The 26,219-nt window shown below is 50.2% G+C and overlaps 1 protein-coding gene across 12 annotated transcripts in view; it reads right to left on the bottom strand.

The window, feature by feature from the left end:
• ATXN7L1 (ataxin 7 like 1) overlaps window positions 1-26,219 on the bottom strand; it is a 241,330-nt gene that overhangs the window by 60,147 nt on the left and 154,964 nt on the right. For 2 of the 12 annotated variants that reach the window (XM_072759945.1, XM_072759941.1), the window contains exon 1: window positions 13,400-13,685. The exons of 8 other annotated variants lie outside the window; for them this stretch is intronic. The gene's annotated coding sequence lies outside the window, so the exon portion shown is untranslated. Of the gene's footprint in view, window positions 1-13,399; window positions 13,705-26,219 lie in introns of those variants that run through there. 2 more of the 12 variants (XM_072759940.1, XM_072759944.1) reach the window with 2 other exon arrangements.

Raw genomic sequence — 26,219 nt, forward strand, 5'->3', positions numbered from 1 at the left:
GCCCAAGCCAATACTCTTCCCACCACGCCACCCCGCTTGGATGATTTCTTTCTTTCTACACTTCAGCAACACGGTTTCTCCCACGATTCTTGACAAAGCATTTCTCATTTTCAGAGCTGGCCCAAGACATGACTCTGAAGCTAGACAACCTGAGATTCTCTTTATCTTCCCCCATGAGCTCTCTCCCGTCCTTTTATTGGTTATTTATACTAAGGTGCATATTTCTGGTATCATCCACTGCTGGGCATGATTTGGGGGAGTCCCAGGGACTTTCCGGGGCACTAAAATATTTCCATCAGCCCTCAGGGATGAACCCTCAGCCCTCACTAGGCACCAAGCCTAGCTCGAAGAAAAAACCACAGCAAATATAGACCTCTGGGGAAACAAGCACATGTACACACTGCTGGGGGTACTTTCAAGGGATGACATTTCTCTGGAGACCAACCCGTGATGATAGCAAGAACTAAAAAGGAATTCACAGCCTTTGATCTGGTAATCTGGTATCTGTCGTCTGGAAAGGAGACCTCAAGGAAATAATCCGCCCCCTACTCCTGCCTGCCACAGACACACAGCAAAAAAAAAAAAAAAAAAAAAAAAAAAAGTTCAAAGATATTCTCAGTGTGGCACTGTTTATAATAGTAAAAAATATCACAATTGACCTGAGTATTCTATAATAAAACAACTGAACATCACAGGAACAAGAGTTATTATCCCAACTTAAAGAAAGGTATATGTGAGAATGTATGCCCAAGTCCACAAGGAAATTACAAATATCACAAATGATATGTAAACATGAATCATTACTTTATAAAAACAAAGAAATTTGTAACATAAATATATATTATATATGAATACATAATGTAGATAAGATGAAGGAAAAAAGGAAGGATATAGGATGGATTACTTGACAGGCTTGGTTTTGTTAAAGCTGTTTGGGTACATGTGAGAAAAGAGATCAAACAAACGAACACAACTACAACAGCACTAAGGCATCGTTAATCCGAGAGGGCAAAAGGAGGGAAAACAGGTGCAAATACAAAGGTAGGAAGGAGTAACACGTGTTCAAGTCAACCTCATTCATTCATTCATACATGCATTCATATGTAAAGAATTTCCTTGCCACAAAACTGTATGCCAGGCACTGGGATATGATGCTGGAGACAAGACACTGTCATTGCCAGAGGGTTCCCTCAGGCTGGCCACCACTTCGTCACCCTGAGTGGTGGGGGAAGGCTCCCCCTAAGGAGACAGGCTGCTTCCTGGAGGACCCGAGGCAGGTGACTAACCCTCCTGCTTTGCGGGACTTTGCCTACAGCCAGATCCCTGATTCTCTTAATATTATCAGGCCATTTATAGTCCTAGCTGTTCCCATATGCCCAGAGCCAAGATGGGAGTGGAGGGGTTGACAAGGAGCTCCCCCTGCATGGGATTAACTTCTCCATCAGGGTGACGGCCTCCCATAACCACTCACCATACCCATGGCACAAGCCACACGAGTTCTGATGTGGGAGCCACGCAAGCTGAGGTGAAAACTGGTGGCTTCCAGTCTTAAGAGAAGTTGTTGGCTTCTACCTCAGGATGGCACAGCTAACATCTTCCCTGCCCCAGGGGCACCAAAGGGACAGGTGTGACAGGCAGCTGGAAGCTGGTGAGGCAGGAAGAACAGGCTGGTGTGTCTTTGGGGAGAATAGGGGTTCCCAATGTCTTAAACACCTGAACGGTGTGCTGAGTCTTCCCAATACTGTCTTGAGGCAACATCAGTAGCCCTTCCCCTGATGCTTTGGGCTAAGTGCATAAAGCATCCCCGTCACAGGCACGCTGTGTCCACACCCCACGGGAGGGGGCGGGGAGGGTCCTGCGGCACCAGGTGGAGAAACTGCCCAGGCCATACCTCTGTCTTGGAGATGGCTTGGTGCAGCAGGGCCAGGGCCCCCAAGTCTGTCATTTTTAAAAGGTCTTGAGGCGATTTTCATGCTCTGTGCCAGCTTTGAGAGTCATGGTAAATGTCCAGAGACATTGTCTTTGGAATCAGAGAGATCTGGGCTCAAAACCCAGCTCTTGTCACCCATCAGCTCTGTGACTGGGCAGATAATGTAACCGCACCCTCCCCCACCACAGCCCCATTTCCTTACCTATAAAATGAGGACAACACTGTCCACGTCATCGGGCTGTAAGTGGGCAGGTGCCCCCGCAGCACACTGGGCACCCTATCTTAGCACGCACCCCACACGGTCATCACTGGCATACTGGCCCAGCTGTCCTGCCACTGGAGGTATGTACCTCGACGGCAGGTGTTTTGTTCACTCCTATCCCTGGCCTGTAGCCCTGGGTCTCGCCCTAATAGGGCACTCACTGTGTTCGGTGTCGAAGAAGCGGGTGTGGGGAGGATCGATGACACACAGGAGGTAGCTACCACAGTGCCAAGTCACTTCTGGTAAGTTCCCCCCACACGTGAAAATGGAGATGAAAAAATATACAAGCAGTAGCCTTGCTAAGTGGGTAAGTTCTTCCCTGCCTGCTCCGTGGCCCCGAATTGAAGCTGCTCCGCTACAGGAATCCTGCGGGAGCGCGCTGTGCATACGACCACGGGCCGGGGACGAGAGGCCACCGCCGCCCGATTTCTCTCTGTCCTGCCCTCCGATTTCAAGTGCGGGGCCAGAGTCTCCTGCGCCAGAGGGTACAAAGTCTCAGCTAAGTCCCTGCTCAGCTCACAGCGTCACTCAGAACCACTCACCCCACAGGCTGCCGGGGTCCCGCAGCAACCACTACTAACGGAACCACCTCTGCTCTCCTTGGAGTGGCAGTTGGCAGTGGCAAACAGGAAGTTGTCTTGAAACAGGGTGTGGTTGTGCCCTGTCAATACGTGCGTTCAGAGAGACACACATTTGTTTCGTCTCTCCCCAGCCCCCTCCGGTCTCCCTCTGGCCCCTTCTTTCGGGGCGAGAGGTCTGAGTTATTTCGGTGAAAACAAAGCTTCTTCCAGGACCGAGGATCAACCATCGCCCCCGTGCACACAGCTCCCTCCTGGGGCGGGAGGGAGGGGGGGGGGTGGAAAATATAGGAGTCGCTCACGTGTGGCACCGGGTTAGCAACTGTGTCCGCCAGCGGCTGCGAGCTTTCCCCTCTGCTCCTCCCGTGGGCACGCAGGGGACAACACTCGAGCTAGAAGCCAGGCCAGGTGCACGGCCAGTCACCCCGGGGAGCCGGCCAGCCTGCCTGCCAGCCTGCCAGCCTGCGGGGCCCGGGGTGGGGGGGCCACCCGCGGCCGCTCGCCCTGGACCCAGGGCCGGCCACGGGTAGGAAACCGGGGGGGGGGAGGAAAATCACAGGCCGTGAGTGTCAAGCGAGTGGAAAAGTTCGAGTGCAAGAGACCCGAAACATTTCCTAACGCGGGTTACATACAGAGATGACAAAAATAACGGCTGGGGACGTATGTGCCTCAAGTGTGGCTGGAGCTGCACGGAAATGCAGAGCAGTGGGGGTGCGGCTGGGGAGGCTCGGGTGCCGGAGACGTGTGCCGTCGGGGTCTGCACGCTCCTCCTCCCCGGGCCTCCAGAAGGGCCGCTCGCCACCCCGGCCTCCTCCTCCTGGCCTCGCCGAGGCAGCCGCGCCCCCTGCACGCACGCCCAGCCCTGCCCAGGCCCGGATGCTCCGTGGTCCTGGGCGCTCGGCGCGCTCGGCCGGCCGGGCCCTGCGCTCCTGACCTGGGCCCAGCCCCGCGCCCTCCTGGCGGCCAGCGTGCCCTGCGCTCGCTGCACTTACACATCCCGGAGGCGGCCTTGCCGTTTGGATAAGGAGGCCGAGCCAGTGACACGCTGGGCAACGCGACTCGTGGGAGCCGTTTCCTGGCTCCTGGCTGAGGGCCCTGGCCAGTCAGAACACACCACTTCCCCTTTAAGAGAGCACGCCCAGATGCGATTAGGGAAAGGCAGAAAGAAAAGCCCGGAACAGTCAGGGGCTGTATCCTGAATTTGGCAGATGAACTTGGGTTTTCCTGCACTGCACACACAAGGTGTGGTCAGGGGCGGTGGGCTCCCCAGGGGCGGGGTTGAGCGGTCAGTGTTTGGGGACCTGCAGCAAGCACCCCCTGCTCCCCCCACCCCCCCTCTTCTTGCTTGACGGGCCACGTGCAAGTTGCGTGGGCCCTGCTCCCGGAGCCACTGTCTGTCTGCCTGGGCCTGGCCCGGCCGCCGGTGGGAGCTCAGGCCTGTCCGCCCCTCCTTCCCCCAGGGCCCGTCCAGCACGCCAGGCAGAGTCCAGCTTTGGAGAGTAGAGACATCATTATACAGGCTGAAAAATACTTTTGTGGGACATTTTAACTACGAATGCCAGCAGGGAGTTTTCATTCATTCTGGTTATTTAGGGAGCTCATTGCTTGATCTTGGCAGGAAGACTGGGGGAGGAGGATGGTCCGAGAAAACCCTAACAACAAATGGCCACGTGTTGTATGACTCCACTGATAAGAAATATCCAGAAGAGGTAAATCCACAGACACAGGGCAGATCAGTGATTGCCAGGGGCTGGGGAAGAGGGCAGCGGGGAGGGACCACGAAAGGCTCTTCTGAGGGGTGATGAAAGTGTTTTGGAACTAGGTAAAGGCGATGGTCACACAGCGCTGGGAATGAACTCAGGGCCACTGAATTGTATGCTTTAAAGTGGTTAGGTGAATTTCACCTCAATTAAACAAATCAAAACAACAACAACCCAGTGGCAAAGTGTATTTTGGGTAATTTTATCTTCCACTGAGATCTCTCCTGTGTTTCATCCAACATTTCTTGGTAGAACCTGGCTATTACCTGTTAAATCTCAAGTCAATCCTGCCTAAGGAATACATGCCCTCTAAGAAGGAGAAATAAAGGCAAAGTGTTAAGAGACAAAAGCTTTACAAGCCTCAAAAGTATGGCTCTTAGGGAGAATTTCAGCTCAGGGGGAGAAGGTATCATCTCAGACCATGCCACATAAGCAAGGCCGTCCCATGTTGGGACCATTCCTTCCGTGGCTTACCAGCATAACCGAAGCCAGTGAGAGGGAGTGTCTCTTGGGGAGAATAATTCAAGAGAACATGACTTTGGGCCTCTGAGTTCTTGGCTCCCTTTCCCCTCTTATAGAAAGAGCTTCTTCCCAGAATGAAGGAGAATTAATCCATGTCTGACCGGGAGGGCACTGCGCTGGTTGGCAAAACAGAATTGGTTTCCACAATTTCATTTCTTGGGAATGGAGCCAGTGGGAATGAGGGGCCGTGAGCCAACCAACCCACCTGACCCAGGCTCACCGGAGGGAGCATCCAGCTCTCCTTTCCCGGGCCCTTGCAGGCTTGCCCTGACACAGGCTGCTCCTGTGAGGAAGGCTGTGAGTCGTCTCTGCTAGACCCTAGGCCAGTAGGTCAAGGGCCCAGAGGAGGCCTGCTGGATGTCGCAATGTTTCACAGATGAAAGGGCAGGCTCCGTGGCCCGGGAGCCAGAGTCTTTCCAGAGACAAATGTGAACAGCTTTCCTAGTCTCTGCTGAGTTCCAGGATAATCTAGGGGACAAGAGATGTGAACAGCTTCCATCGGGCAACTCTCCCAGAGCCCTCTGATCCTTCTGGAACACGTTCCCCTGCCTCTTTCACCTTGTTTTCTCCTGTTACCCCAGGTGCCTAGGTAATGAGTTGGTGGCCTAAGTTCTCAGCGAACAGGTGGTTTATGATAAAAAGATGCAATATTTACTACTTCTGCTCTGGCATCTGAGGAACAGGAAGTTTAAAACCTTAACTCTAGGGATCCCTGGGTGGCGCAGCGGTTTGGCGCCTGCCTTTGGCCCAGGGCGCGATCCTGGAGACCCGGGATCGAATCCCACGTCGGGCTCCCGGTGCATGGAGCCTGCTTCTCCCTCTGCCTGTGTCTCTGCCTCTCTCTCTATCTCTCTGTGACTATCATAAATAAATAAAAATTAAAAAAAAAATAAAACCTTAACTCTAAATATAAAACCAGGTAGGTTCAGCCCAGTTAAAAAATGGACAAAGGACTTGAACAGACATTTCTCCAAAAAGACACACGTGGCCAACAAGCACATGAAAAGATGCTCAACATCATTAGTCTTTAGGGAGCAAATCAAAACCACAATGAACCACAGCTTCCTACCTACTCAGGTGGCTGGATATAAATAAATAAACCAAAATAACCAAAAACGTAAAATAACAAGTGTTGGCGAGGATGTGGAAAAATTGGAACCCTTGGGCGCTGTCAGTGGGAATGTAAAATGGTACAGCCTCTATGGAAAATAGTTTGGGGCACCCCCCGGGTGCCTGGGTGGCTCAGTCGATTAAGTGTTAGACTCAATTTCTGCTCAGGTCTCACGATCTCAGGGTCATGAGATGGAGCCCTGAGTCAGCTCCATATGTTGCTAAAGACTCTCCCTCTCCCTCTGCCCCTCCCACTGCTTGCTCTCACTCTACACTCTTTCAGAAAAACCAATAAGAAAGGAAACAATATCGTAGTTCGTCAAAAAATGAAACATAGAAGAACCACATAATCCAGTAATTCTACCCTAAGGTATATACCCAAAAGAACTGAAAACACCTGCCCAAAACAAATCTTTGTATACGAATGTTCACGGCAACATTATGAATAATCTGCTTCAGAATAACTCAGAGTTACCTTCAAAACTCTTCTTGGAATCATTTAAAGGAGGTAATTTTTTTCAAGAATTTATTTATTTTAGAGATAGAGAGAGAGAGAGAGAGAGAGAGTGGGGGAGGAGCAGAGGGAGAGGGGGAAGCAGACTGCGCTGAACGAGGAGCCTGATGAGGGGCTCAATCCCAGGATCCTGAGATCATGACACAAGCCGAAATCAGGAATTGGTCATCTAACCAATGGGAGCCACCCTGGTGCCCCTAAAGGAGGTAATTTTTAAGTTAAGGGAATTAAGGTGCCCAGTAGGAGACAGCTCACAGGCACCCCAAGATAGGAGTTCTCAAACAAGGCCAATTCAGGTCCAATGAAGAAGTGTGAATTTATTTTAAACAATATCACATGTGCGCTTGTGTGCGCGCACACACACACACACACCAGGCATGGAGGCACAGTTCCCCTCTGCCAGGCCCTCATTGCTGATACAACCATCATTTCCCTCAGAGGGATGGAATTTCCATTCCCATGATGGAATCATCATTGCCACCAAAGGCCCCCACGTCTTAGACCTTGAAGTGAGGAGAGAGTAAGAGACTCCCAACAGGCAAGAAGAAGCCCCATAGTAGTCACTCTCCACTAATCCCTGCCGGCCCCCTTTTGGGGCTGTCATCGCCTTCCCAGCACTCTGGCCGTGGGGGCAGCCCAGCCTGGCTTCTCCCCTGCAGGCCCCAGTGTGGATGGCGCCTTCCAAACGTGCACCAGGTGAGATAACACGGCCATCCTCTTGGAGCATCCTCCTCTACTTGAGCTGCTTTGCAATGCCACACATTAATCCCATTTCTGCTCGATGGGGTCAGCTTCAACCAGTCTTACTTCCCTTCCGTGGGACACCTTGCCAAATATTGGCTCCTTGAACTCTTTCTCCAGGTTAAACACCCCTGGTATGGTTTTTAAACCACACCTCACAAAACATCGTTTTCACTATTCTGATTTCTGGGTCCTCTTTGGCTCTACTGTCTGTCCTTCAAAAACTGTGGAACTCAGAAGAGAGAACACTACAGATAGGGTCTGGACAGCTCCTGGCTTTCTATCCTGGATGTTATCCTCCTAATAACACAGCTATAGATTTAATCCAGATTTTTTATTTTTGATAATTGTATCACCCCTATGTCTTATTTCACATTTTCCTGCCAAGCCACAAATCCACAGGTATTCTTTAAATATGTCATCTGCGGGTGCTTGGGTGGTTCAGTCGGTTAAGCATCTGCCTTTGGCTCAGTCATGATTCCAGTGTCCTGGGACTGAGCCCTGCATCATGCTCCCTGTTCCATGGGGAGTCTCCCTCTCCCTCTTCCCTCCCCCTACTGGTGCTCTCTGTCTCAAATAAATAAATAAAATATCATCTGGTTGGATTTAGTCTACTACTCTGGCCTGCTGAAATCATTTTGGACCCTGACCCATTAATGTATCCATTCTCCCACCAAATCTGCCACCTGCAAACTTGATAAGCCTGCCACCAATACCATTTTTCTTCTCGACCCTTACTTATATATAACGTGGAAGAGAACACAACAACTCTATATATACATCCCCCAGCGTCACAGTGACCCACGAACAGCACTCTTGGCCATTCGGGGCAGGGCTTGTCACAGTCTTCATCTTCCCTCCTAAGGATCTCATGGAGGACTGACAAATGGGGCTAACAGCCCTCCTCTTACTGGTGGTGGTAAAGATTAAGGGTAAAGGTCTTAGAGCAGTGCATCGAACATAGTGAGCAATCAAATGTTGCTTTTATAACTGCCAAGAAATACAATTAAAAAAAAAAAACCACCTGGTTTTCCAATTCCCAAACTACCTCCTAATTGGCAACCAGATACATACATACAGCAGGCAGCTGAAATCAAGAGAAGGGGCATTGGCGTCCAGGAGGAGCTGGAGTCTCAGCCCGGGCTCTCCTTCCAGAATTTCCAAGCTCTGGGGTTAAGAATACCTGCCCCTCTCACCCTCCCGCCCTGGGCTATAAAGGAGGAGTCAACAACATCAAGCACCTAAAAGAGGTTTAAAAGTTAAGTCAGGCTATGCAAACATAGAACAGTTTTATGATTATTACCATTATAAATAACCCATATCTCACTGCCATTGGCAGAGACCTGCCTTTTAAGCTAGGAGGAACCTGTAGAAGCACCCAGGCTGCCAGAGGCAGGCCTTTCAGCACAGAGCAGCTGGACTGCTGCAAGGAAGCCGATTTCTGACTTCCTCTCCTGGCAGCAATCACCTTCTCTTTCGTCTCAGACCAAAATCCAGGCTGGCTTTCAAAGGGTAATGGATCCTCCCACTAGCCTGCAGGAACACACTGTCTCTCCGTGATCCCCCCCTGTCAAGACCAGAACCTGAGTCATCTGCAGCAGGAACCCAGCAGGTAGTGAAGGGCTGGGAGGCTGCTCTCAGCTCCCTGGAGGCCCGACCGCAACTCCTCCTTGGGGTTCTTTTGCCTCTGCCGTTATTTTTTTTTTTTTTTAAGATTTTATTTATTTATTTATTCATGAGAGACAGAGAGAGACAAAGACAGAGACAGAGAGAGAGGCAGAGACACAGGCAGAGGGAGAAGCAGGCTCCATGCAGGAAGCCCGATATGGGACTTGATCCCGGGTCTCCAGGATCAGGCCCTGGGCTGAAGGCAGCACTAAACTGCTGAGCCACCGGGGCTGCCCCTGCCTCTGCCATTCTCAAGGTCCCAGACACCCTGCTCCAGTCTTGGCTGACGTGGTTGCCTCCTCAGGGAACAAATGTTCTTTACTGAGAAAAGATCTTGGGGGAGAATTTTTGCAAAGGGCTATCGAGAGAGCAACCTGCTGGCCCCCAGCATCTCCAGGTCAAAGATGTCCCATAGCACGGGGGGAGGGAGGGAGGGAGATAAATGGTCAACCACAGGCCCCTGGGAAAAGAGCAGTCGTCGAAATGGGAGACAGATTTTCCTCTCTTAGCCCGTGTAAGGCTGGCTTCCCGACTTCCAGAGGGCAGATTTAAATATCTATACATAATTGTTGGCAAGACACCGAGAGGATCATGCCAACGAATCTATTCACAGATCAGGGAGTCTGACCAGAAGGGAAGGTGACACTTGCTGTCAGATGACCTCTGGGGCCCCCTGGCCTGCGAGCTACCCTTGCTCAACCCACCCCTTCGACAGCCTTCCTCAAGACTGGCGGGCGGCTGACATCATCGAAAAATCATCACAGGACACATGAAAGCTCGCTCAGACCTTCACGGCCCCCGGTGACTTCTTGTGCCTTTGAACCTGTTTTGTCTCCTTCTCGTCGTATTCCCTTTGACGGTGCCTCCACACAGGTGCCTGAGTCTCTGTAGTCGTCTGTGCACAGACACGTCAGAGATGAACCACTGCCTCACGGCTTGATGCTGCCAAAGGGTGGGGCTGAGGTGGGTGCAGGCTGAAGGTGACCGGGGTTATGGGCTGAATGGCGTCACCCCCACGTTCGTATGTGGAAGTCCCAAGCCCCCGGACCTCGGAATGTGACTGAATTGGCAGGTGAGGTCATTCAGTTAAAATGAGGCCAGTGAGGGTGGGCTCTAATCCAGTATGACCGGAGTAAGAAGAGGAAGAGACACCAGGCGTGTGCACGCAGAGGGGGCAACCTCATGAAGAGACAGCAAGAAGACAGGCGTCTGCCAGCCAAGGGCGGAGGCCTCAGGAGACACCCAGCCTGCTGGCCCTGCCACCTTGGGACTTCCCAGCCTCCACAACTGTGAAAAAATAAATTTCTGTAGTTGAAGCCACCAGGTCTGTGCTATTTTGTTACGACGGCCCTAGCAAACAAATACAATTGAAGGGTTACCTAAAAAGCCTTCCTGTTCACCACACAGGAGAGAAAAAGTACAGTATGGAGGGCAGAGGACAAGAGACTCCTAATCTCTGACATGCTGTAGGGTCTGAGGTGGGCCACTCTGATGGCAAACTGGAGCAAGGCCAAGGTGGGGACAGCTGATTAGTCCTTGAAGACTGGCAAATCCTGCTCTCCTTAGGGCCTGAGGTTGAGGTGGCCTACAGGTGCAAGAGCGGCTGGTACCAACCAGGGTGACTAGGGCCACAGCTGAGGAGTAACCAGCTCCTTCTGTCAGCTAAGGTTCTGGTTTGGCCTCTTACCCCTTGAGGGCTCTGTCTGATTTTATCACTGCTGTTGTTCCAGAAAAGGCTAAGACCTTGGGCTTGAGTGAGCTGATAGCATAGTGAGGTGGCCACCAGCAAACACTGGCAGGATGGACAAACCATCTCAGACCTCCTGGCCCAGCGCTGTGGGGATCCACTGCCTGGATGGATGCCTCGGCCCTCCCGCAGCCTCTAGGACCCTGCCGGGCTTCCCACTGATTGTGGGGTCCAGCAGAATCACTCCCTGGGGGCCCAGAGAGGAGCTGGGCCCACAAACACTTACTCCTGCTCATGCGCCCAGGCACACCGGACCAACGATCACTCCGATCACTCCGACCACAGCTCTCTCCAGGCTGGCGTTGGGGATCAAGGCAAGGAAGGACCGTGTTTGAAAGGTGTTGGCAGGCATCTGTCTGGAGGGCCTGGGAGGGGCGACAGGCTCTGGGGGGCAGGCAAAGGGCCGTACCCGCACTTTCTCAAGGATCCCAGGGTGGGCGGGGCTGGCTAATTCAAATGGAAAAGCCTCAGGGCAGGATGCCTGGGAAACCGCCCCAGCTCCAGCGGATGGGCCTGCGGGCTCCCTTCCGTCTCTTCGTTCGCTCTGGGCTCTGGCCGTGAGGTCACTTACGCGGCAGAGTGGAAGTCCCCTTAGTCACCGCCCCCTGAGATGCACACAGGCCAACACACCCTCCGACCCCTCCAAAAGGCGAGCCCCAAGTCCTATCTCAACCTCAATATAGGAGGAAGAAAGGGGAAGTGTTGGAGGGATGGCATCCTTGGGGGCAGATCAGAAGCACAGAACCAGGGGTCTCTTAACGTCCGCAGTGCAGTTCACAGGTCTGGGTGCACGTCAGGGGCCCGACTGCTAGCTCCCCGGCCCTGCCTCCGCAAGCCAGGCCCCATCTTCACCCTATTTCTGCTGGATCCGAAGGGCTTAACTTGTCCTTCGCCAGCTCAGCGGGGCTGCCGTGAGGAAGCCGAGGGCACAGCTCGCTCTAAGCGAAAGCAAGTGGCCTCGTCGTCGTTCTCTACAAGGTCAGGGGAGGCCGAAAAAACAAAGCAACCCAAACCACCACCACCAAAACCTCATGTTCCCATAGATGAGACGAATATGGAGGAGAAAAAGACATCTGCTCTCGGCAGCACTCAGCCGTTCCAACTACGCCACGTTCACTACCTTGGAAATTTCCATCTCAGCCATCCATTTGCATTCGCGTGTGTGAGTCGGTGATGGGGGGGGGGGCGGTGGTGAGAGGCGGTGTAGACCTGTCTGCGAGGGACCCAAGGACCTGCAGCGGGGCGGACAATCCCACTCAGAAGGCCCTTCCGCGGCCCGAACGACGGGTACCGTTTTCTCCATCCTTTTCGGCCTGTTTAAAATATTGAACCCGGGGCACCATCAAGTGTGTCACTGACGGCGATCCCCGGACCACTAGCCCAGGACCCGAGGCACCATCAAGTGTGTCACTGACGGCGATCCCCGGACCACTAGCCCAGGACCCGAGGCACCATCAAGTGTGTCACTGACGGCGATCCCCGGACCACTAGCCCAGGACCCGAGGCACCATCAAGTGTGTCACTGACGGCGATCCCCGGACCACTAGCCCAGGACCCGAGGCACCATCAAGTGTGTCACTGACGGCGATCCCCGGACCACTAGCCCAGGACCCTGCCCTCCTTGCGCTGAGGGCCGCGCTACTCCTTCCCCACGCGAATGCCAGGAGCAGCCGCCGGCGCCCGGGAGATGCTCGAGGTAGGCTAGCGAGGGTGACTTAGTTACCCAGCCGCTCCGTGGGCAAAGCAGAGCAGTTTTTAGCCAACTGTTCTAGTAAATATTATGGGAAACCCTTTCGTAGCGCGTTCATTCTGGCTTGATCTCCCGCGTGCCCAGATTTCCTCCTGGCTCCTGCACACACCCACCCCCGAGGCGCCCCCGAAAGGTGCCACCCGCAGGCCAGATCACACCACCGGTAACGCAGTAGCCACGATGCCATCTCGCAGCCGGTTATTATTACTGTTTGGTGTCCCAACCCCGAGTAGCACTGACATTTAGGGGAGGACAAACTTTTACGAGCCTTGGACTTGCCGGCGGCCGGCCTTCCTCTGCCCCTCCCCCAGGCCCTGGGCCGGGGGGGGGGGTGGGGGGGGTCCCGCCAAGCGGCTGCTGGGCGGGCTGCGGTGGCCTGTGAACTCGGCTGCCCGCGGGTGGCACCGAACAGCCGCCGCGGACCCACTGCGGCCCGTAGGAGACAATGCCCAATCCCTGCATCCACCCTCCCCGCCGCCCCGGAGGAAATGGCATCATGACTTTCATTTTACTCCATTTCTGACCGAGCAAAGGAAAACAACCCGTCCCGAGACAATCATCAGGGTGTCCGATGTCAGCGGCTGGACAGTACGCTCCGGAATGTTATCGGGTGACCTCGAGGAGAAATTAATTTTCAAGAGCTCAAATAACCCTCTGCTGCACAGGCACGGAAACGGATTTACTTTCCCCAGTTAGAACCGAAAACTCATGCATCCCCATTTCTTCAAAAAAAAAAAAAGTCTATAAATAACCCAGGATCAGCAAAATTATGCAAAACATCCTGCTAGAAGAAGAAATGTAAACTAAAACCACTTACAGAGAGACTCAGGCTGCCAACTTAATCTGATTCTACGACGACTGTAAACATGTTGTACATTTGGAACCTGAAGAGATCCACATTAGCGCGGATGCCATCACAGAAAAAGAGGAAAAAAAAAAAAAAAGGAAAAAACAAAACAAAACAACAACCCCAACAACTAAACAACAAAAGCCCAACCCTGAACCGAGCAACGTGATTCGAGCTCTGCACGGTCCCGGACCGATGGCTGACCAGCTGCAGCGGCACCAGCGAGCCGAGCTTGCACACGCCAACTGTTTTGACTACAGGCACTTGTTAAACACAGAGTTTCAGGTCCTACCAGTTGGACACCAGAAGTTCATAGAACTGACCCGGTGCCAAGAACAACAAGCACGGAAAGCGAAACGGCTGCCTCGTGCGCCGTGTTTTTGTTAACTGTTTATGCAAGCCCCACAGCAATTGGGTAACAATTAAGAATAAAGCAGAACTTAAATAACAAAAGCAAAAGATTACCACCTTGAAGGAAATGGAGATGTTGGCAGATAAAGGACAGACGTCAACCGAGTTTATTGGTGGGGTGGGTGGGGGGTTTTCGGAGAGAATCAGCGTGTGGGGGGGAGGGGCAGGTGTCACATGACAAACTGCCGTTATTAGCAGAAGGAACCGGGTGCTTCCTTGAAGCATCTTTTGACTTCGAGATCGACTTAAGAGATCTTGCGAATGCCGAGGCCTTGGTGCACATCTGGGGGTGACTGCAGAGTCATTGGAATTTGGAAGTTGGCAAACCCCACAGGAGGAAAAAAAAAGGGGGGGGGGTGGCTGAACGGAGATTTCAAGAAACAAGCAAGGGACTTTCAAACTCCCTTCTCCGGGTGTGAAGTCACGGAGCCACACAGGACGCACACGGAGGGGGCCGCGTCCCTGGGCTGTTTCTGACCTGGTCCCGACAAAGGTTTCCCTGTCCCCTTTGAGTTTAGGGTTGCTGGGGTCAACCTTTCTCCTTCATCGGGACTGCACTCTGTGTTCTTTTGGTGACAGCGAACGAAGTGTTTTTGTCTTGCAAAATAAAATATGGATGTTGACGTCGCTGATTTAACGAGGTTTTCCACATCTTTTCCAGAATGCATTAAGCACCATCTCTGTTTAGGACCAAGACAATTCACCGGATACAATTTTAGAGTTATCTGAGGATCTGAGAAGCTGAATTGCAAGAGAACTGGGGTGTAGATGTAAGAGTGAGAAATTTTAAATTGCTGAGTGGTCTCAAGTCCCCTATCTCTATCTATCTATCATCTATCTATCTAATCTATCTATCTCCCTCTCTAATAAAGGAGATATCAAAATGCAGCAAGCAAGCCTAGCTAAAACAGTCTCTTTTTAAAATGGGGTCAGGGGGCCAGAAGAGGAGGAGGAATAAATGAACGGCCTTATCGCAGGAGCCATGAACTTCTTAAAAACTTTGCAGCCAGCTGCAAGCCCTCAGCCAGGACTTAATTTCCTCCTCATCATGACACCTGGATCATCCTCACTCTTCAGAAAGAGCCCATGCAATTAACACGGTTCAATCTCCCTGTTTGTATATTAACTCAGCCAAACCCAGAGAACCTAATTTCAATCCTCTTTTGCATAGAGGACCTGAATGAGGACTGCACTCCTAGCCTTACTTATACAGTCCCACCCTGCCCCCTCTTTGTCTTCCTTAGAACATGGCCCAGGTTTCTACCTGAATCTGCGTCTCCTCAATTCCAATTCCAATTCCAACTCCAACCGCCCAAGTAAATCCCCATTGGCTTAAATTTTCAGTGAATTCTTTCTTGGTCCACACTACTTATCTATCATCTATCATCTACCTTTGATGTGAAGAATAAAATGGCTTCACCTCTCCATTGCAGAGGTTTAGGGAAAAGTAATGGGTAAGTAGTAACAGGTTGCTTGTAAAAGCCACTGTAACTTAGGCCAGATTCGTGTTTATTCTGGAAAGTAAACGTGGTTCCTCCGGTTCTGAGGTTCAGCAGGATAACGGTGATGAACTCTAGCCCACATGATGGCTCCCCCTTTCCGCCCAAAGGAATTCACATTTTATTATAAACCATATATAGAAATGGTTTCGCTGGGATCTGAAATGGAGCCCTGGGGTGACACAGCAGTTGCCTGATGGATCAAGAGGGAAGAGCAAAGGCAATTGAAATCATCCCAGACAAAGGAAAGAGCTGGGGAGGAGGAAGGCTGGGGGTGGGGAAGGGGAGAACAGGAAAGGTCGGCCATAGGAGAGATGGATGAGGTAGGCCAAAGTGAGTCTCAAACCAGCCCCGGCCTCTGGGTTGGCAACTGACTCCATAGAGTGACCCCAGAACTTTCACGAGGCATGCCCTTCATGTAGAACTCCATGGATTGCATGTCCCCTTCATGCACGTTATATTCTTTGATCTTCAGAAGCATCCTGAATGAGCAGGGCCCATGCAACAAAGGAAGAAAGCTGAGGCCCAGAGAGGCCTTGGTGTCAGCCCCACCAGCGAGCGAGCGAGCGAGCGACGACTCCTGCTCTGCTGGCTTGGTGCTTTCTATTCAGGTGTTATTATTCCCATTTTCAGACAAGTACACTGAGGTTCTGGAGAGGCCACAAAGCACGTCCACAGCCAGGATGTAAGTAATAAGCAGCGCCGGGTCTCCTCATTCCTAATCCAGCCTTTCTTGCTCGCCTCTACCGTGTTTCCAGAACACGTAATGCTCGAACTAAAAAGGCCACAAGAGTGGTTGTATTATAAAAGCACAACATCTCACTAGATTTTCTCAGAACTCCCTGTCTTCATGGCTTTTTCTGTAGCAGTTCAGATCACACTCCCTAACACAGAAGGCTCCTCACCACGCCTGCGAGCTTCAGGCATCTGGGCTCCAGAGCTACGATGTCAACGGGAAGCAACCAACCTCCACCTGGTGTGCACCCTGTCCTTCTCTGATTTGATTAGTTCACTCACGTGCCAACCCCTGGCTCTTCACCTAATCCTGGTCTAAGGAGAAGCCCGAGCAGAATGTCCCAGCAGGCCTGCCAAACTGAACATTATGTAGTCTGCTTTTCCAAGGTGTGCTGTCTCGCATGTAGGAGGGATTTGGCTTAGTATGCCGTGCGGTGGCATACTAACATTGTATTTCAGAGTTCTGCTTCTGTTGAGTTCTTTTGCAGCAGAAGCCACTGAAAAATATTGGATCAAATGAAGGGCCCCGCAGTGGTGAGCCCTGTCTGTGCCGAGTGGACACACTCATAGCTTGATAGAAAAATTATCACTATAGCGTGATACACTGTGAGCAAGTTTTTTGCAGGTTTGGGGCCCTTCCTCCAAGGGAACACGGTTGTGAGTTCCTGCAGGTGGCCACAGGGTTTATAGGGGTAAATGGGGACATTTGTCAGAAACTCAAGTGCTCAGGGCCATGACCAGTGATGCCCAAACGTGGAGGGCAGGAACGGGAGAGGGTCTGGAATTATGAATCTACCTTATGAATCTACCTCTCCCTCTCCTTTCTCCCTGAAAACACAACAAAACATAGAAGCAAAGGCCACAGGGACACCCGGGTGGCTCAGTCAGTTGGGTGTCTGCCTTTGGCTCAGGTTATGATCCTAGGGTTCTGGGGTCAAGCCCCACGTGGGGTCCCCTTTTCAGTGGAGAGTCTGCTTCTCCCTCTCCCTCTGCTGCTCCCCCCTCCCCGCTTGTGCTCTCTTGACTCTGTCAAATAAAAAAAAAAATCTTAAAAAAAAAAGAAAGAAAGAAAAAAGAAATAGCAAAGGCCAGAGAAGCCAGGTATCAAGGTGGACTTTATGTTCAAAGTGACTGTAGCAGCCTAGCTGGTGAGCAGTAATCAAATGCAGAAACTTCTGTTGACTGAAGAGGTTCTGTGGTCAGAGGAATGTACAGGTGGCACCTCTCACTGGTTTATTTGAGGTTGTTTTGGTGACCACAGGACATTTGCATCTCTGCTCCCTGAAAAGAATACAGGACCTGGGTAAATGAGAACAGTCTCAGTAGGAAAACTCATTTGCTTACAAGATACAAAGTGAGTAGAATACTTCCACATAACTTGTGAATCCTCTGAGTATAGAGACCGTTTTTTTTAAAACCCCAAAGTAGGACACATGGTTCGACAAGCACTGGCGTATTTAGGGAAGGCGGGGTAGGCTATTTAAAATCAGGAACTTCTGAAAATCCTTGAGGCATGACCACCTAATCTGTACTACCAAATTCGTGAACGTGGGCTAAGAGAGGGCTATGGGATGTTAGGAAACTTGCTGTGGTTAGAATGGGGGTGCTCAGCAAAGGCAGTGGTCCCACAGGCCAGACAAACGGTGCTCTGTCGAGGGCCACAGGATGGCACCGGGGAAGACCCAGTTGAGGCCCTGGGCCCACACTCTGGGCTGAAGGGAGTGAAGGGAGCGAAGGGAGCGAAGGGAGCTGCATCCAGTACCTACACATGGGAGGAAGCCGGTCAGGGACCAGGAAGGTCTTCAAAACATGGCCTGGATACGTGGAAAGGCGATCAGGAAAAAGAGCCAAAAAAGGGACAGAGGTCCGAGGTGTCAGGAGACAGAGGCAAGGTAAGCGTGGCAGCAGCTGTGGCCGAAGGTTTGGCTCTAACCCTCGGGTTCTTGGCCCTGCACTGCCCTGCACTGCTCAGGTCAGGACCTCAGGACCTGCGGCCCAGCTCAAGGCTCGTCGCTCCTGCCTGGATTCAGGGGGCCTGAGCCAGCCTTCCTGATCTTACCGGCGCCTGGCTTTGGGCTTAGTCCTGCGTGCTGTGGACTCATGGCCAGTGTGAAATGCACGGAGGCCACAAACCCTGGGGTTTTCAGGAGACTGTCCATTCCAGCCAGCCTGAGTCATACTGTGCCACAACGTGGAAGGTGACTGCACGTGTGGGTTGACCGGGGGGCACCTGGGCGGCTCAGTCTGTTAGGGGCCTGCCTTCGGCCCAGGTCACGATCCCGGGGTCCTGGGAGGGAGCCCCAAGGCAGGGTCTCCGCTCAGCGGGGAGCCTGCTTCTCCCTCTCCCTCTGCCTGACGCTCCCCTTGCTTGTGTGCACGTGCTCGCTCTGTCAAGTAAATATATAAAGTCTTAAAAAAAAATGTGAGTTGACTGGAATCAGACCACTAGACTGTAAGTTCCTTGAGGGCCAGTTCTGAGTCTCATTTATCTTGAAGGCTAATGCCTAGCCACGCATAGAAGCCTTGCTGTGAGTTTTTAATACATGTTTTGAATGAATGATGGAAATTCCTTGTAACGTACACAACAAAGATAGACGTATACCTCACTAGGTAGGCACCTGGAAGGTGAAAACCTTCACATTAAATACGTCTCAGATCTGGTGTGGTAATTAATTTTCTTTTAAGCAATTAATTATTTTCAAGTACAATATTTTATTATTTTTCAGGTTTCTCTTTTTCTTCCCTTCCAGTCAAATTTGATGTTTTTAAAAGTTCTGTTTGTGATTCAAGGTAGGGAGAAGGTAGAAAGGCTTTCCACCTAAAATTTAAAACACTGAATCATTCTCCCCCCCCCCCCTCCAAAAAAAAATCGGAGGCACTTTGTAACAGGAATCTTTCCAAAAAAGATCATCCCACTGTACTCTGTTCTCTTAAATGGTAGACTTTGAACATTATTTGATCTTTTTTTTGATAACTCAAGATCACCATTCAGGGCATTCTATTCTAGACTTTGCTGTAAAGTGATGATGACTTCAGAGCCCTACAACTGTAACCTTCAAACTTCCTGACCCTGATCTGTCTGAAGTCATAAATTCTACCCTGAGCCTGAGTGTGACCACAGGGATGTGACCAAAATTCCAAAAGAGGATATTTATCTCCCGTAAGTAAAAAGCACGCCGACGCGTTCTCGTCTCCCACCATGTAAAACGCAGGTGAGGACTCATTAAGCTGAGTGTCCCACCATCATAGGCAGTGCCCATAGTTTGCAAAGACTGAGAAAGTGTGCAGGGAGATTTGCTCCAGCACAAAAGGGGCCTCAGCTTCCCACTTTCAGCCTTTCACTTTTATTTTCCTGCCTTCTGGTGTCACTTCTTACTGGCAGGGCCTGCCTCCCTCACCCTTCTCGGTGCTAATTTGCTGAACTTGGAAGTCAGACCATCAAGCCTGCTAGGTTCCTGTATAAGCTAAGTGTAAACTGCTTCTCAGTGGAAGCCTGATGGGTGCTCCCCCGGATGCTGCCTGGGGCACGGTGCTCGATGCTCAGCAAGTGCTCCTGGCCAGGTTCCCAAGGCGCTTCACTCAGGGCAGAGTTCATGATACCGACACAGGACGTGTCACATGCAAACACCTGCAAGTGTACGCGAGTTTTTCTCTCTTGAAAGGAGTCTTCTGGTGATTAGGCCCTTTCATTGATGAAGGGCTACTGACAGCAGGGCTGCCTGGGGAGTGACCGGCCCGGGCTCCTGTGTATGAGGCTATTCCGCAAGTAACTGACCCTGCTTGAGGCAGTTTGCAAGGCTTTCCACTCCCAGCGAACTACCCTTTGCCCTGCTGTTGACTAGCTTTTCCTGGTCTATACTTCATTTGTCAGGACTCTTCCCACCTGAATGCAAAGAAGACGAACAGATAAATAAATGAAACTTCCCTTGGTGGAATTTTGAAAAGTATGGATGTATGTGTGCACGCGCGTACATGCACGCACATGCATTAGGAGTAGGTATTTTTTTTTTTTTTAAGATTTTATTTATTCATGAGAGACACACACACATAGAGAGAGGCAGAGACACAGGCAGAGGGAGAAGCAGGCTCCCTGCAGGGGCCCCGATGTGGGACTCCATGATTACATCCTGGGCAGAAGGCAGACATTCAACTGCTGAGCCACCTCGGTCTCTCTCTCTCTCTCTCTCTTTTTTTGTTTTTTTTTTTTGAGAGTAGATATCTTATTTTGATTTTTAAAAATTACAGCAAAAGGGGTAGACACTGTGCCCCTAACCAAACCTAAATAACAAGTAATCAGGCACTGGGAAAGTAAATGACTGACACAGCTACTCCACGGGATGCCAGGAAGCTATAAAAATGATGATGGCGATTTCTATTTACTGATATGTGTCCTCAACAAATTTATATATTTATTTATTTATTTATTTTTCTCAACAAATTTAAATGAAAAAAAAAGGCAGATTCCAAAGCAATGTCTATAATAGGATTCCACTTTTATTTTTTTTTAATATAAGACACATACATATAGATAAACATGTAGAACACAGAGACAAACACACAGAAAGGCGACCGTAAAGTCTTACACCAAAATATTTACTTTCTTATATTTCCTGAAATTTGGGCAGTTTTTACAGTGTATTACTTTCACAGTAAGAAAAAAAAAGCAATTTCACTTTGGAAAAAGAAAACTCTACATTATTATGCAAAACAGTACTTCCAGGGCACCCCACCCCATCCTCACCTCAGGTGTGACTGTTGCCATGGCAACACTGGCTCCGCCCAGGCATCAACAAGGTGGTATACTCGTGCTGGGCTTTCACCCTTGGCTCTCTCTAGTGAGGTCGTCTCAAATTTTCAATAGTTCTACTCATATAAAGAAGGGTAAGTTGAATCTTTACTGAAAGTTTTTACATGAATCCACTTTAAAGCAAAGGAAGGGCTTATGATCAACTTGTAAGGCTCACGCTCTCTTCTCTGGCGGAATTAAGGGGAAAAGTAAGTCCCCAAGCAGAAAGCGGGTGGTTTTTACTTCCTTGGCAGAAGTAGGACTACACACAGGTCTCTCCACTCTACAGGAAGACAAGTGAAAGAGTTGACGTAATCTATATTCTAGAGATTAATTTTTTTTAGAGAGAGAGACTGCGCATATGCACGCCACTCACACACACACACACACACACACACACACACACACACACACAGGCAAGTAGATGGGGGAAGGCCAGAGAGAGAGCGGGGGAGGGGCAGAGAGAGTCTTTTTTAATTTTTTTTTTTGAGAGAGAGAGAGAGTCTTAAGCAGACTTCTGCTCTGAGCCAGGAGCCCAACGCAGGGCTCCATCTCCCCACCCTGAGATCACATCCTAAGCCAAAAGCTTAGCCAACTGCCCTCCAGGCACTCCTATGATCTATATTCTAAAGCTGGTTTTCTCCCAAGCCAGAGTCAAATCAAAGCATAAACTGATGTGGGTTGAAGGACAGGAGGAACCTCTAACTCTTGCTAGTGCTGTTCTCTCCCCGATAGTTTATTCACATCCATGGGATAACTGGTATCTCCCTTAAAAAGTGACAAGGGAAGGAGGGCAAGCAAGTGTATCACTCTCAGTTTACAAATGAGGAAAGTAAGATTTATCAGGATCAGGCAATCTGCCTAAGGCCTGCCTACTGGGAACTGGCGGAGATGGGATTCAAACCCAGTTCTCCTGGGTGTGTTCTCTGTTCTGCGCTACTGCATTTTCTATAAATAGAGTAACCATATACTGTTTTATCCTAAATGGACACCTCTGAAAGTAAAAAGCGATGTGAAATGGATGGGGCCCCGTGCAACCTTCCTAAACAAACCAGGATTTATGGTCACTTTGGATATAATCCGGCCCCCCTGCCTGCCACTGGGAATCAAACTTTTTGAATAGGACAGAGAAATGGAACATGGTTATAATGTCTATAAAATACTTTAAAGTATTTGAGTAAAAATAAATAAAAGAGAAAAAAAGGACTTGAGTATGACTGGTGCTCTATTGCGAATGAGCCAGTTAGTCTAGGCTTTACCTCTCGGGGCGATCAGCTCACATGCTATCAAAAATACAAAGTCCAGGGATGCCTGGGTGGCTCAGTCGGTTGAACGTCTGCCTTTGGCTCAGATCGTGATCCCGGGGTCTTGGGGTCGAGCCCCACGTTGGGCTCCCTGCTCTGTGGGGAGCCTACTTTTCCCTCTCCCTCTGCCTGCCACTCCCCCTGCTTGTGCTTTCTCTCCCTCTGTCAAATAAGTAAATAAAATCTTAAAAAAAAAAAAAAAAAAATACAAAGTCCAGATTGGGTAACCAGTATTAATCTGAGAGGTCACAATCCAAAAGCGGTTACTAAGTGGAGATGAGTGGGTGATGGGCAAAATAGGTGATAGGGATTAAGAGCACATTCATCATGATGAGCACTGAGTAATATACAGAAATGCTGGGACGCCTGGGGGGCTCAGTGGTTGAGCATCTGCCTTTGGCTCAGGGCGTGATCCTGGGGTTCTGGGATCGAGTCCCACATCGGGCTCCCTGTGGGGAGCCTACTTCTCCCTCTGCCTGAGTCTCTGCCTCTTTCTGTGTCCCTCATGAATAAATAAAGACGTTAAAAAAATTAAGAGAAATGTTGAATCACTATATTGTACACCTGAAACTATACTGGAATCAAAATAAAAAACTTAATAAAAATTTAAACAAACACAAAAAACCCGTAAAGTGGGTATTTTAAGTCCTTCTGCTATCCATATTTTGATCAATGCTCTGAACGTAGGAAATGAGCTTCTGTTTGGTGAAACTTGTGACTTAGTATAATGAATGCTTGGAATGGATTCTTTTTGGTGAAATCTGAGGTATTCTAGATACCTGAGGCCTGGTCAAAGCTGAGTCCCATGTTTGGCATATTCTTGCAACTGCCTTGAGCGAACCTTTGGCGGGGGTATGACTGGAATACCCTCCAAGGAGAGGAGGCTGGGCTTCATCATGCTCACTGAGGCAGGTTAAGTCAATTGTTTTTTTCCCACGGGCGATAAACATTTGTTTGATAAATGCTGTATCAGTCTGACAGTAGAGTTCACTATAACCTGGTAGCGAGGTTATGGGGGAGCGGCAGCCCTCACCACCTCAACCTTCTACAACCCTCGACAGTGGCAACTGTTTTCTACCAGAACCCGTGAGTTCTGCATGGCCAAACCAGCTTAGGTCAGGCCACACAGGGAATATGCCTCTGGGGGAGTCTCTAGTGGGTAGATTTCAGGAAGGGATCCCTTAAAATATATTCCTTTTCTTTCTTTTAAATTTATTTTATTTTTATTTAAGATTTTATTTATTTATTCATGAGAGACAGAGACACAGGCAGAGGGAGAAGCAGGCTCCCATGTGGGACTTGATCCCAGGATCCCAGGATCACGACCTGAGCTGAAGTCAGACGCTCAACCACTGAGCCACCCCGGGAGTCCCAAAATATATTCCTTTTCATACCAGATTATGAACCTCATGAAAGCAGGGAGACTGGGCCTATCTTGTTCACTCTTCTGTTCCCTAAGCCTCACATGGTGCCTGACCGTAAAAAGTATGTGGCAGACATTTGTCCAGTGAATTACATAAATGAATAGGAGTTCTTGATATTTCTAGAATCTGTTTTATTAACTCATCTGTGATTGTTCTTTATTCCACAAAGGATAACTGATCCTCCTATATCATGATCTTGTTACTTGCTCTGGATGAAGTTAGTACCTTCAAAAGCAACCAATTCAGCTGGTAGGGGCAGCTGGCTGGCTCCCTCGGCCGAGCATGCGACTCTGAATCTCGGGGTCGTGAGTCTGAGCCCCAGGCCGGGGGGAGATTACTCAAAAAACAAACAAAACGGAAAACTGGCAATAAAAACCACTGGGATGACATGGTTTAATCTCCACAATAACACGATGAGATCGGTATTATCACCCTCATGTTTTGATGAGAAAATCCAAGTCCAGAGCAGTTAAAACTCAAGTGAGTAAGCAGACCCTGAATTTAGGATCTGAAGTCTGTTGGACTCTGAACCCAAGTATGCTCTGCTCTCCAGAGTCAGCAGTTCCTCAGTTTTACAGGGACTGGGTTTTTAGAAATTTTATTTTATTTTTATTACTTTTATTCCACTCACTTCATGTCCTGCTATTGAACACACACACATCTTTTGGCACTTTATCTTATTTTATCAAAAGCCTTTTTTGGGGAGGAGAGCTAGATGGATGTTGGAATATATGAACCAGCTTTCCGGTTCTTCTGCTTTTAATTATTTTGATTGACATGTGGCATTGAGAGATGTCTAATGGCCTCTCGTGTCTTTGAGCCGCAGAAGAATCAGCCCCTAGGAATCTGTCACAGTGCTTGTCTCCGGGGCACCGGGTGCAATGGCTCATTCTGAACAACCCCCCCCCCCCCCCCCCCCCCCCCCCCCCGCCCCCAGCCTCCTTCCCTCCTGCCACACTGGACTACTGAGAGCCTTTTGTTTCAGGCCTCTGTGACTTGATTTGGTGCACAGTGTTCTCTCCCTGGAATCCACCCTTTCGTTCTTCACCTTGGTTAACTCTTCATTTAATTTCAAGATCCAGTTCAGCCAGTTACCAGGTCTGGGCTATCTGGGAGACCCCATCACCCTGCACCTCTGCCAGGTTGCACTCAAGTCCCCTTCTCGAAGCTCCCAGGATACGCAGGGCACATGCCTCCACTTAGTGTGTGGTGCACGGCTCTGTACCGACCCAGGGGCCTGCCTTCCTCTCCCACTGTTCCCTAAAGGGCCCAAGTCAAAGTCCTTGTCTCCACTTTGGCACATGGCAGGCACTCGAATTGTGTTAGATAATGCATGGGTAAATCAGGAAATAATTAGCCAGTCCGTGGTAAAGCAAGTCAGGATGCAGGGATCAAGGGGCCGGGAGTTCTTAGTGGTCTGAGGGCTAGTCTTAATTACTTGTCTTAGCCAGTGGGCTCAAAAATTATTTTTTAAGCCTAAGAGCATAGCAGTGGTTTTTTTTTTTTTTTTTAAAGATTTTATTTATTTATTCATGAGAGACACACACAGAGAGAGAGAGGCAGAGACCAGGCAGAGGGAGAAGCAGGCTCCATGCAGGGAGCCCAACATGGGACTCGATCCTGGGTCTCCAGGATCAGGCCCTGGGCCGAAGGCAGCGGTAAACCGCTGAGCCACCTGGGCTGCCTGTAACAGTGGGTCTTTATGAGGCAACAGTCTATTTAATTTTGAGTGCTTTGCTCCTTTGCTTGTTGCAGAAAAAACCCAAAACCTCTCCGGAGAAATGTTCCCAATGCAACCAGTTACAAGTCACTGGTGCTTTGCTGGCTACTGGCATCCCCTCGGGGGCTTGGGGTGGTCTGACAGCACCAGGCGGCCCTGGCAGTTCACGGGGCTCTCACCAACTCCAGGGAGCCCAGCTGAGCTGAGAAGTTACTGGGTCCCACACGCAGGGCCACACGTGACCTGAGTCGGGCCGCAGCTTGATCTGACCGTGGGACTTCGGCCTAATGAAATAAACAATTCCCAGCAGAGCCTGACCCTTCAGAATGTAATTCTTTCTAACCACACTGTGTAGATAAAAATAATTTAGTGATTTCCTCCCACTAAACTCTTGGGCACAAACCAAGAAATCTGCAGCGTGGCTGTTGGGATGCTACTGTACGACTGTAAATATTTAGGCGTTTCTGAGTTCTTATCAGTGTTTATCGGCAGGGATGCACCTGGCATGTCTGGTGGGATAATTTCTCCTTGGGCGGAGCTGTCCCAGGCACTGCAGAGCACTTAGTGCCTCTGATCCCATCAATGCTGGTTACTATGACAGCCACAAAATGCACATTTCCAGACATGTCTAGGGGTGAGAGCTGTCACGAGTACTGGGATTTCTGGTGGGGTTAGCTTTGATTCATTTTGCAGGAGTGGGATCTTGGAAGGCATCAAAGAAGCCACCCAAACCAGTGGGGGGGTGGGAGGGGGTCGTCAGAACAAGCCTCCAGAAGCCAGAGACAGCACACCTGAGGCAAAGCCTCCCTGAGAAGGAGGCCTGTCTGTGGGAGACACTGGAGGTGTACAGGGCAGGGAGGAAGCCTGGGTCTCTCAAATGAAGAAGTCACAGCATCCAGGGAGCTGGCCTC

This window comes from Vulpes vulpes, chromosome 5, assembly GCF_048418805.1.
Source record: "Vulpes vulpes isolate BD-2025 chromosome 5, VulVul3, whole genome shotgun sequence".
NCBI lineage: Eukaryota > Metazoa > Chordata > Mammalia > Carnivora > Canidae > Vulpes > Vulpes vulpes.